A 10,917-nucleotide genomic window follows, 5' to 3' on the forward strand; every position below is an offset into this window, starting at 1 on the left:
TGTTTTGTTTTTTTTTTTTTGGGGGGGGGTGCGGGGGGGGGGGGAGGATGGTGTCTTTATTCACACACATTGTGGAGCTGTGGGAAAACAAAGACCATAAAACAGTGGTTTTCAATTTTTTTTTTTTCAGGCTCTGGTATCTCGGGAACTAAACAGTTGAACTTACTTATTCTCAACAGTTGTAATGAACTTAACCCTGCCATTTGAAAATAATTTTGCACTCAGCTTACCCAGGGTAGAATACCAACAGATGTTCTGACTAGTCTTTCTCAGAGCCTAGAAACCACCTATAATGTTCATTAATAGCAAGGTATTAGACTTTGCACAAGAAAGGTGTTTCACATATAATATGTACCCAGATACTTTATCTCTGATCACGCACATAAAGAATGGACTTTGAAGATTCTATATAAAGCTTTTCGATCAAAGGAGAGGAACATGTTCCGTTGAGAAAACAACCGTCATTTTTCATGGAGATGAATGATGTCCCCACGCCAGATCTCATAATACATTATTCAAAACTATCAGAACCCAATGAAATGAGGGAAGGACGTAACTATAGACTTAGCTTTGGCTACAGATAGCAGCCCAAATCAAAGGCTCGGCATATGGCATTCACTGAACTAAGTACGGGAATAAATTTGTGTCCAGATATGAAGAAAGAAATACACAGACACTCGCCCGCGAGCGCGTGCGCACACACACACACACACACATATGACATTTATAATTGTAGATATCCTCATTACCAATCGCTGTCACTCAAAAAAGAGCAAGTACCACCAGCATCCCCATTCTCAGCATTGCCCATCGCATGCCCTCGCTCTTTATAAACTCTATGTCAATTCTCTTGTAATGTCAGTGTTGGTATAAAGCTTAATACCTACTGGAAATAAAGTTTTCATGTTATTGTAATTATCGGAGCGTATATTTTTCATTGTGATATAAATCTTATAATAATATTATCGTCAGAAGTAGTCTTTTTTTACGGATACTGAACGCATTTATGGAACGGTGTGTGCGTGCGAGTGTGCTCGAGATCGCGGGCACGTTCCACGTGTGAACAGCATGCCTACGTATGCTGGCATGACTGAAAGATATATTTTATGCGCATATATGTTGCATGTGAAATATTTGTTACGAGAAATATAGTATAGTTTATGTCAACAACGATGGTCATTATACTGGTGGTATCACTCGATTCACAGAAAATATCATAGTCTGCATGACGGGTAGAAAAAAAGTCAGGCCACTGTTGTGCCCGTTAAAAGAGCACATGGTAAATCGAAGATAGGAAAGGAGAATGGAGGTAAGAAATTGTTGCCATGGAAACCGTCGGTATGAAACGTCACTATGGAAAATTGCAAATAATGAAGTGAATTTTAACAATATTTACTCCAAAATTGGTTTACCTAGTTATTTCTCAACAGAATTTGAGAAAGGGTCACCACAGAAGGAGCAGGAATAGAGCACTTAGTCTTTTGTGTCACATAGTCTTCACAGTTTTCTCCATGTCTTTTACATGCGCTGTCATACTATGGTTATAATCGGAAGAAACGTAATATTACCCACACAAATATCCCCATGGCAGCATACGCTCGAAGCGCAGAGCAAACTCCTACCACTGAACTCAGCAAGGCCTTATAGTTTCTCTAAAAATACCCCACTCCCATCCTTATCCTCTAAACATGACGTTCGTCGAGGGTCCAGGGTTCAGAGATTGAAGCTCCAGCACCTGAACAGTCAGCCTAGGCCCTGCCCGACGCTCAAGATATTGGGGACAGTGTAAAAGTGAGGTCTCGGCTGAATGGGGAGGGTAGGGAGAGGACGCTGTGGCCCAGAGCGTTTCTGATCTTTCAAATGAAATCAATAACTATATTAATGAGATCAAAGATTTAATGTCATATGGTAGACCAGTATACGCCTGCCTCGCGTACAAAGCAGGGTGCGAGTGAAGAGACTAGCGTCAACTGGAATGAAGCATAATCGTCTCTTAGCCCTTAGTTCGTGCTTTAGCAGGGGTGCAAAAAGATCTGGACACTGTTTGTTCAAACCTTCTGTCGGCTGCTACAGTGTGTGTGTGACAGAAAGAGAGAGAGAGCCAGGGACGAAATGAGACTAGAGAACAGATGCACTGAAGGTTCACACAAAGGGAAAAGTGGAAAATAAAGCGAAAATAGGCTGCAGACAAATCATTTTTATCAGAGGCTTGAAATTTTCTACAGAACATGACAAACAAGTATCTCAAATTTTTATATTAAACTTTGTCTTGGCCAACATAAGAATCGTTATAAAAATATGATTAAAGGGTCTTCTTAACCAGACACATTGTCATCTATGTGCCCATGGCAAATTTGATGCGAATTCCAAATAAACATAGTTTCATAATCGACGTGTCCGGTTAAGGAGGTCCTGAAGCAATCAATGACTTTATATATCAGCTTTGAAGAAAAAGATCCTCCTGCAGATACTCTTTTTTTCAAGTGCATACACAACCGGTCACTTAGTATCCCAACGTGACCACATTTAAAGCGCGATGAGATCAGTGCTATTGTGAGAAATGTTTTTAGAATAAAAAAATGTACGAAGGTCTTCGTCATTAGAAAGTTTACAGTTGAGAGTGATAGAGCGAACAATCAAAAGAATTCACAGCAATAAACCATTTCAAATCAGTGTAGTGCTAAAGCTATTCTCCTTGTTGACAAACGGTTACATTGGTCGTGCTAAAGTTAGAAGCAGTTACTTTTTCTCGCAATGTCTCAGTAATATCACTGCAAAAAGCATGCAGCAGTAACAAAAGGATGTTCCTACAGAAACAGTCTGCATGGACGATAAATAAAAACTGACGTGGCGTTTCCCCAGCCAGAACACCGCAACGTCAAAGAATTCAAATATCTGTGAAGTATTTCTCTCTACTTCCTTACCCTTTCCCTCTCTCTGTTACTCATATGTTTATTTCTCTCTTACTCTTTTCATTCTACATTTTTCTTCTCCCACCCCATTCTTCTAAATCAGGGTTCATACAGGTCTGACAACATTGAAAATAGGGACCTTCTAAGGACCTGGTAACCTATTCTAAGGACCATTCAAGGATGTTTTCATAATGTGCAGACAAAACTACAGGTCATCTGTAACTCATTTCATTTTATTGCAGACATATAGATTTAAGAGGGAAGATATAACATGCCGAAGAACTATGTCTTAGCTCTCTTATGTTTCTCATTCTTTTCATTTCCTTCTGTTTTCACCTGTGCTTTTAAACTAGCTTCAGCTATGGAAGCAATATTCAAAGATAGACTGCAAATTCCACACTGTTTTGTCTTTTTTCCCTACAATATATGTTCACAAAATGTGAAAAATTCTTAGTGACAAAAATGAACCAAACTGAATATTTGGACAGAAATGCTATGACTTAAAGTATATGTATATATAAACATATGTATAGAGAGATATATACTTTTTAGACTATATATAGATTTTTTAAAACAATCAAACTCAGTTTGGTTTGAGCACTGTTAGAGCTAGGTATCCTGCATCACTGAGCAATTACAGTTACCCATTAGGCAGCTATCTTTGCCTTGGGCAGTGTCATGATTATTGTTTCAGGAGAAATTATGATTGTGTGGTGTTACATAGTCCTTTTTCCCCTATCAAAGAAACTGTGATCGCCTTCATCATAACATTATCCAACTGTACTACAACAGACTCGTTAGTATGTCTGCTTCATTACTTCCTTAATTCATCATCAAGTTCTATCTTTTCCTCACATGACCTGTCTCAATCTGAGACAAAAATTAATAACTCTTCCTCTTTTAATGGTTCTGTTTGCTGCAGGAGGGATCCCTCTCTCCTCCTCTCTTCCTTCTATATATGAAAGAGAGAATGTGTGCGAACAAGAAAGCCTTTGAAATGGTTCATATTTCTTTTTAAAATAATAAGGTGAACACGCCATTCTCAAGCAAGTATTTTTTAAATATTAAATTATGCTTATCTTATTTAAGATTTTTTGGCTGTGATGCTTTTTATTTTTTTCATCACTTCATGCTAATTTCAATTTTTTAGATGTAATATTCACAAGTTCTGAAAAATAGCAGCACTGGAGGTGGGGTGATATTTCCTAACTTGTAAAAATCTATACAATGAGGAAGTATTAACTATTATTCTTGGAAACAGAAGTCTTGAAACAAAGTACTCTTATAACTAGCTGGACTGAACAAAAAAATTTAAGATAAATCAAATCTATTATAATGATATAATGTTAGTACCGAGTCGAATTGCAACAAACAATATGAAAGAATGCCGGTATGTTCTCACATCAGCCCTACTTTATGGTCACGTCCCTGTCCCCCTTCACTTGTGAAACCCCTGAGGCCTCCGTGGACTGAGGTCGTCGGTGCGAGATTTTGATGAGTGAGCCTCCGGTAACACCCGAGCTCACTAGGCAGAACTTCAAAGCCTTTTATAGCCCCAACCTCACGACATTTCTGGACAGCGACAGCCAACAGTCGGAAATCGGTTTAAAGCTTGCACTACTAGTCACTATGATTGTTTGAACGGTCTTCCTGTAGATCCTCCTTCTTCTTACCAAGTTCAGTTCCTTTTTCATTGCCTGTCCCCTCCCAGTCATTCAGAATTTTATTTTCCGCCCCAGGTCGGTCTTCTTTCAGGATGGAGAAGCCGCATCCATGCTTATGGCAGGAAAGAATGGTTTGACCGGGGGGAAAGTGGGGGGGAGGGGGAAGCGGGCTGGGGGAAGCACACGCGGTGCCGGTTGCAGTAGCCATGCTTCGCTAATCGCTTCAATCTGGCCGGTCAAGTAGTCAAGTATCCTTACCTCCCTCCCCCCCCCCAGTTGACCCCATCTTTTTATGCAAGACGTTAGATAGCTATGTCCCGTAGACCCTATGTTCTGACAAGACTGTGACGAGATTTTGAACTGTGGAGCGCGAGAAGAATAATGAGAACACTTTTCACACTAATAAGAACCTTTTTTTTAATAGGAACATATTCACTAAAAACAAGCACTTTTAAGGCCTTATTTTGCCCACCTCTAAATCCACAAACTTATAAGCACTCATAAAGACCTAAGTGCCCCGTGAATGTATAATAGAAACATAATAATGGATGTACGCAAGTGGTCAAATACGACTTGCCAGATAAATCCCTTTTTTCAAGAACAGGTATAACTGCTGTTTTTTTTCTTATCTTTTTCACTATTACTGAATAATAAATAAATTGAAATGAGTAATAATTAAAATGTGAGAAGTCTATGTGCAAAGACTGAAGCGAGGCAATGTCAAACATGTGTGTCCACGTATAGAGCAAAGCGTCCAAGACGATGAGGATTGTGGGCCGTGGGTTGGAATATCGTGCTCAGCACGTCTGCGAAACCTTTTTTTACTAGCAACTTAGATGCTTGATGTGTGAAATAACAAAAACCAATGCACGCAGATCTGGAAGGCATATGACTAAAGAAGACACTGACTCCAGCCTCCAGGACAGTTTTTATGAAGATATAATAAAAGAAAGGAATAAATCAATCAATTAATTCAACACCATTTCACATGTTTGTGCATTGTTTGATAATAAAGCATTGAAATAACGCATACATTCAGAAATTAACTAAGGGGAATTAACATATAAATTTGTCAGTCTGGAGATAGGACTGCATGTGGTGCTGAAGGAGGTGGAGAGATAAAAAAATAAAATAATGCGACACAACGGATAATAAGTCATTAGCACAGGAAAGTCTTGAGAAAAAAAAACTGATGGTGCGATCCTGGGCTGTCAAACAAGACCTGACGGCCATATCTGTAGCGTGCTTATCGTTACAAAAACCTATAAAAAAAAAGCCTAGTAAACAAAAACCTCCAAACCACACAGTCGAGATTTATCCCTCTCTGTCCACCAGCCTCACCCTTCCGTCGTCTGCTGTTTAGCTATGAAATCCCCGAGCACTAATCAACAGTGCTTTGCGAATGCGCCACCCGAAAAATCGCAAGCGACAGTCGGCGTTCATTTTCCGCCCCAAGCTGGGATTTTTAATTAAAGAGTTATTGTTTTATGCAAATCGACAACCGTCAAGCGGCACCCGCCGATCTGCATCCGGCAATACAATCTCATGTGACTGTCTGTCGGGCTATCAACTCGGTTGTCTCCCATTCGGACTGATGATGGAGAGCAGGAACAACATGGCGGTTCTCCAATACAGGCGTGAGTGGTACAGAGGGCCGGCACCAACGAAGGGGAATGTTCTGAGAAAATGTAGAGTTAGGCCCCTTAATTCTCGGCAGTTGTTCCCAAGCTTGAACTCTAGTCAGCACCGTCCGCTTTTGTCGTGGGTGCTGCCATGGTTAGACGTAGAGCTATGCAATGCAATCAGTGCTAGGGCTTTATTGAATTAATTAGCCAGCGCAGGCGACACGACTTTTACCGTAAACTAATTGCGAGTATTTAGTTTCCCATTACTCCCACGTGACCCGGCTTATCTCCATTGTCTTTTTATTTGTAGATGATGATAATAATAACAATAATAAATGCGAAATGTGTATGCTCACACTCCTAAGGAGCATGCTCTTAGCGCACACGATAATCATGGTTCCGATGTAAAGGAGAAGTATTCAGTAATTGCAATGTTGTGACAGTAGTTGTAATATGTGTGACTATCACATATTTACATATTTGTGCACATGCATGAGTATACTTATGATTGTTGGGGGAGTGTGCGCGCGCGTGTGTGTGAGAGAGAGAAAGAGAAAGTTTCACTCTTCCTGTGTAGATCATTAGAGATGAATGGGGCTAGCAGAGAAGAACTGGAAGAAGACAGTGCGGGCATATTTTCAACTGCAGACGCGTGCTAACTTATAGCAAAAGGAAATGGGTTACGGTTGAGCAGCAAATGAGAAACGAAGAGGCGTTATAATTTGTAAATGTATATAACTTGTATCTCGCTTTCTCCTCCTCTTTCTTTCTTTTTGACGTGCCTGTGCACGACTTCTTGTGACAACGCCTTAACTTCGTTAGGGCGCATTAAGGCAAGCAGGACAGCCCCGGGCAGTGAAGCCGGCGACATTTCGTCCCCCAGTGTGGACAGTCACGACACTAGGCTTTGTTGCATTCGTACTCGCCGGAAAATGAATGAAGGGCGCCTCATTCTCGTCACCAAAATGTCACAAGAACGCTGCAGGCGACACTGGAGTGCGGTAGTAAGGGGCTGCCCCATGCTTGAAACATTTGAAGATGTTTTTCTTTTCCAGAAGATTCTTAAACCGGAAGAAGGAAAGAACTTCTACCAGGAGTTATACAATATTGTGGAATGTCACAAAGCTTCGGCACGTGGTAACGAAGGAAGCCTGGAATAATTCCCCTTCGTCAAGATCTAGCATGCATCTGTAAGTACCTTAAAAGACTTCTTAGTACGTTTGAGCAGCAAACATGCACAACGGAGGTATAATAATAATAACGCGCAGCATCACGACTAAGATCGCACTCTCTGCGCAGACCAATAATGACAAATGAAGGATAACAGCCAGTGGACAGTGAGGTACGTGTAGGCACACTGGACAACATAAAGATGAGGTACAAGAGTAGAACTAAAGCAATGGTATGAAGGGATGTAGATAAACAGTATAAGATGGAGTCATTACATGATGGCTAGCATGACAGAGTTGCCAGGGCGCTAAGAAGGTATGAGGGGAAACATGTCTGCCGATAGAGTCAAGAAAGAAGGAATAGTGAAACCAACTATAACGTAATCTCTGATCATTTTGAATAAAGAATTAAGAATGATACAGAGGAAGAGGTCTTACGCACTTAAAGCGAAGAACAAAAATCAGAAAAACCTAGCCGAAAATATTTTATTATTGCTGGGAAACAAACAAAAGCCAATAATCGTCATAGTGACCCCATAGATTATTCATAAGTACCATAAGTCTCTGGCTAATTTGATGCTTTCAGATTTCCTTAATAAATTTTGAGACTAACAGTTTTTCAAAGTTTCTGCGACTGCTGTCTAGATGTAAGAAAAATATGTAAGATGATGGGAGCAAAAAAAGTATGATAGCACAAATGCATTCGGAGATGGAACCATAACAAAGATCTCAGATCGTTCGCTTTGAATCGTGGTTTTAAAAAAATACCGGACTCTAACGACTGTTCCATAGTTTCTACAATTGTACTCAGACTTACAGGACTAATCATCCATGGCTTGTCCTTTTGCATAACATGACACTATCTTGCGTCCTTAAGTTATTGATCAAATTATTAGAGTTTTCGTGAAAAAGTAAATTACGATGGTACACTAGCTCACTTTAATTTTTTTAAATAAATTAATGCTATTCTCTGTGCCTTCCTTAGCTCTTGATTATGCACTTCACATCCTCGATGTCGCCTCTGTTTCCCCTTCACCTTTCAAATCAAACAACGCAGACAGCCCTCTCTTGCGATTCCCCGTCTTTAACCAAAGCCGTCGTTATTTCCTAATGAACATTTTCCTTGCTGCACAGCTAGAAAACCACCAGATCCTGTCCTTTAACTGACGTCAAGGAACAATTTTTGTTATTATGCCGGCAGCAAGGACCTGTCAGTTATACTGAAGGACCCAAATACTGCCCTCTAGCGGTATTGAAAATGGTCGAGTAACAGACAACCGTTGCAACTAAATGAAATTATAGGACCAAGCTGCTTCCTGTCTAAGAAGCTGAAGAAATCCAAGCTGTGTGTGAAGAGTTCAAGCAAGAATTTTAGAATGTTCACTCAATCACCGGGTTCCTTTCACCACTGAAGACAGACTGCCAAGACTTTATTGTTCAATATCGCCATACACACTTCGTCAACTCTTCAGAAGCTGCTCAAAACATACGAGAAAGTATGTGTGAGAGAGAGAGAGAGAGAGCTTGCGCTGTGGAGGGGAATTGAAGAATGGGAACAAAAAAACAAGTCAAGGACTAGAGAATGTATCTGTAAGCTATGATAGCAAGAAAATACATGTAAGTCACAAAATTACTAGTTCGTGTTAGGCGTCACTTTAGGTGACAATTCTTTCAATTTATTTATTTAGTATTATTTGTCGAGACTTTTTATCTAGTGCTCCTCTTTCAGCCACCCTAATAAATGATTGACTTTTTAGTAAACCGAAAAGGGATGACTGGGAACTATTCCACAAGCATCTGTGATCATTGCCTCACAACGCGTTAAGCTATAGACCGCTCATAGCAATGCGGACCGGATGCTCCATGAAAGACGGAAAGAAACAAGACGCTTGACAGAGTTCTTCGAAGTTCGGATCCCTCGACAGTCTCATCGACATCTGTGGATGTTAACAGAAATGCATTTCTTCGTTTTAATACACTTGTCATCGACGGCAAAGTGTTTGTGCTTGAAGGTTCGACAAACAACCCAGAAGAACACTAGACTCAACCGTCCCTTCGAGCTATGGTTCCTTCCGTCTGTCGTGAGAAGTACGGTGACAGCTGACAGCCCCGAGCTCCCGACTGCCAGCACCACTACATCAAAGGAACTTGCCGCCACACCTGCGATGTCCTGTGGCGGATGCTACGTACAGGCCGGACTCGCTAATTTGAACGACCCTGATGACATGATTGCGTCAGCTTTCCGTGACCTTCCCTCACCACCCTTAACGACATTTCTAGCAAAAACATAACTGCTGCTTCTGATTCTGATTCTCTGACAATAACAGGTGATGATAGCCGCACCAGTGCTGTAGCGAGGGATGGATTGGGGTGGTGGTGATTGTGTGTGTATGTGTGTGTGTGTGGGGGGGGGGGGGGAATCTATGGAGAAAATCTGCCGGAGACTTACTACGGTATACATGCCAGGGGTGACAAGAAGGATACTTGAAAACAGAAATTCTCCGTATTGAAACCGAAAGGCGGCAATACACGGGTTAAAAACGAACAGAAAATTAGGTAACTGTAACAGAGGCTCGAGGTTGATAGCATGCTGTGTGGCGCCAGAAGGAAGTCCTTTATATAAGTATTTTTTGATACAAGAAAAAGTGTTATGGGATATAACAGAACTTAAGAATACATAATTTTATGTGGAGACTTGAATGGTAGGGTAGGTGTAAAAACAGGAAAATCTGAAAGTATGTCATACTCCCCTCTCCGTAATGACCAAACCAGAAATTCAGAAATGGAGAACAATGAAAAGTATCAATGGTACTCCTTGAGTAATAATGTGCAGCCAGAGAAAGTTTTATTAATTGTAACATCCATATGGCACTGAAGCACAGTGGCTATAGATTGAGAACATGAACTTTGGGTCTTAATATCAATAAGAGGTGTTGTAATCCTGATGCAACAATACAGCCTGCAATATAACAGATGTTGCTGAAGATGAAATTCACTTTCTATGCAAGACATAACTATCCGTGACAGATATAGTTTCCTCCAAGCATTTAGCAATACATGAGGTACTGGCTCAAAAGAATGAATATCAGATTATTATGTAGCTGAAGCAAGTAAAATTAGGGTACAAAATCAATGGACACAAGTTGAAATAAACTGTACTGTATACTGTGCATTAATTTAGGGTACTGTGGACATAAGAACATAAAAATAATGACTAAATATAGTTGCATGAGTTAAAGTATAAATGCATGGTGATCACAGATAAACTGTTAGTGCCTGATGAAGTAATAAAAGTATTGTTGGATCCGAAAGGAACGACAACATCCATTCTAGGTGTGGTTTTTATTTTTTGTTTTGCTTTGCTTTGTCAATAATTATTACGCTGTAGTTTTCCTCATGTCATAATGACAGACTCATTGACATTAAAAGTTTCAATTGCGATGTCTTTCTTTCTAAGTTTTCATGAAGTACAAGAGATACACAGTTTTACTTACCCATCATTCTTGCATTGTGTGACAAAACGCAAAGGAGACTCAGTTCCGAAGCT

Source organism: Pomacea canaliculata, linkage group LG10 (assembly GCF_003073045.1).
Source record: "Pomacea canaliculata isolate SZHN2017 linkage group LG10, ASM307304v1, whole genome shotgun sequence".
NCBI lineage: Eukaryota > Metazoa > Mollusca > Gastropoda > Architaenioglossa > Ampullariidae > Pomacea > Pomacea canaliculata.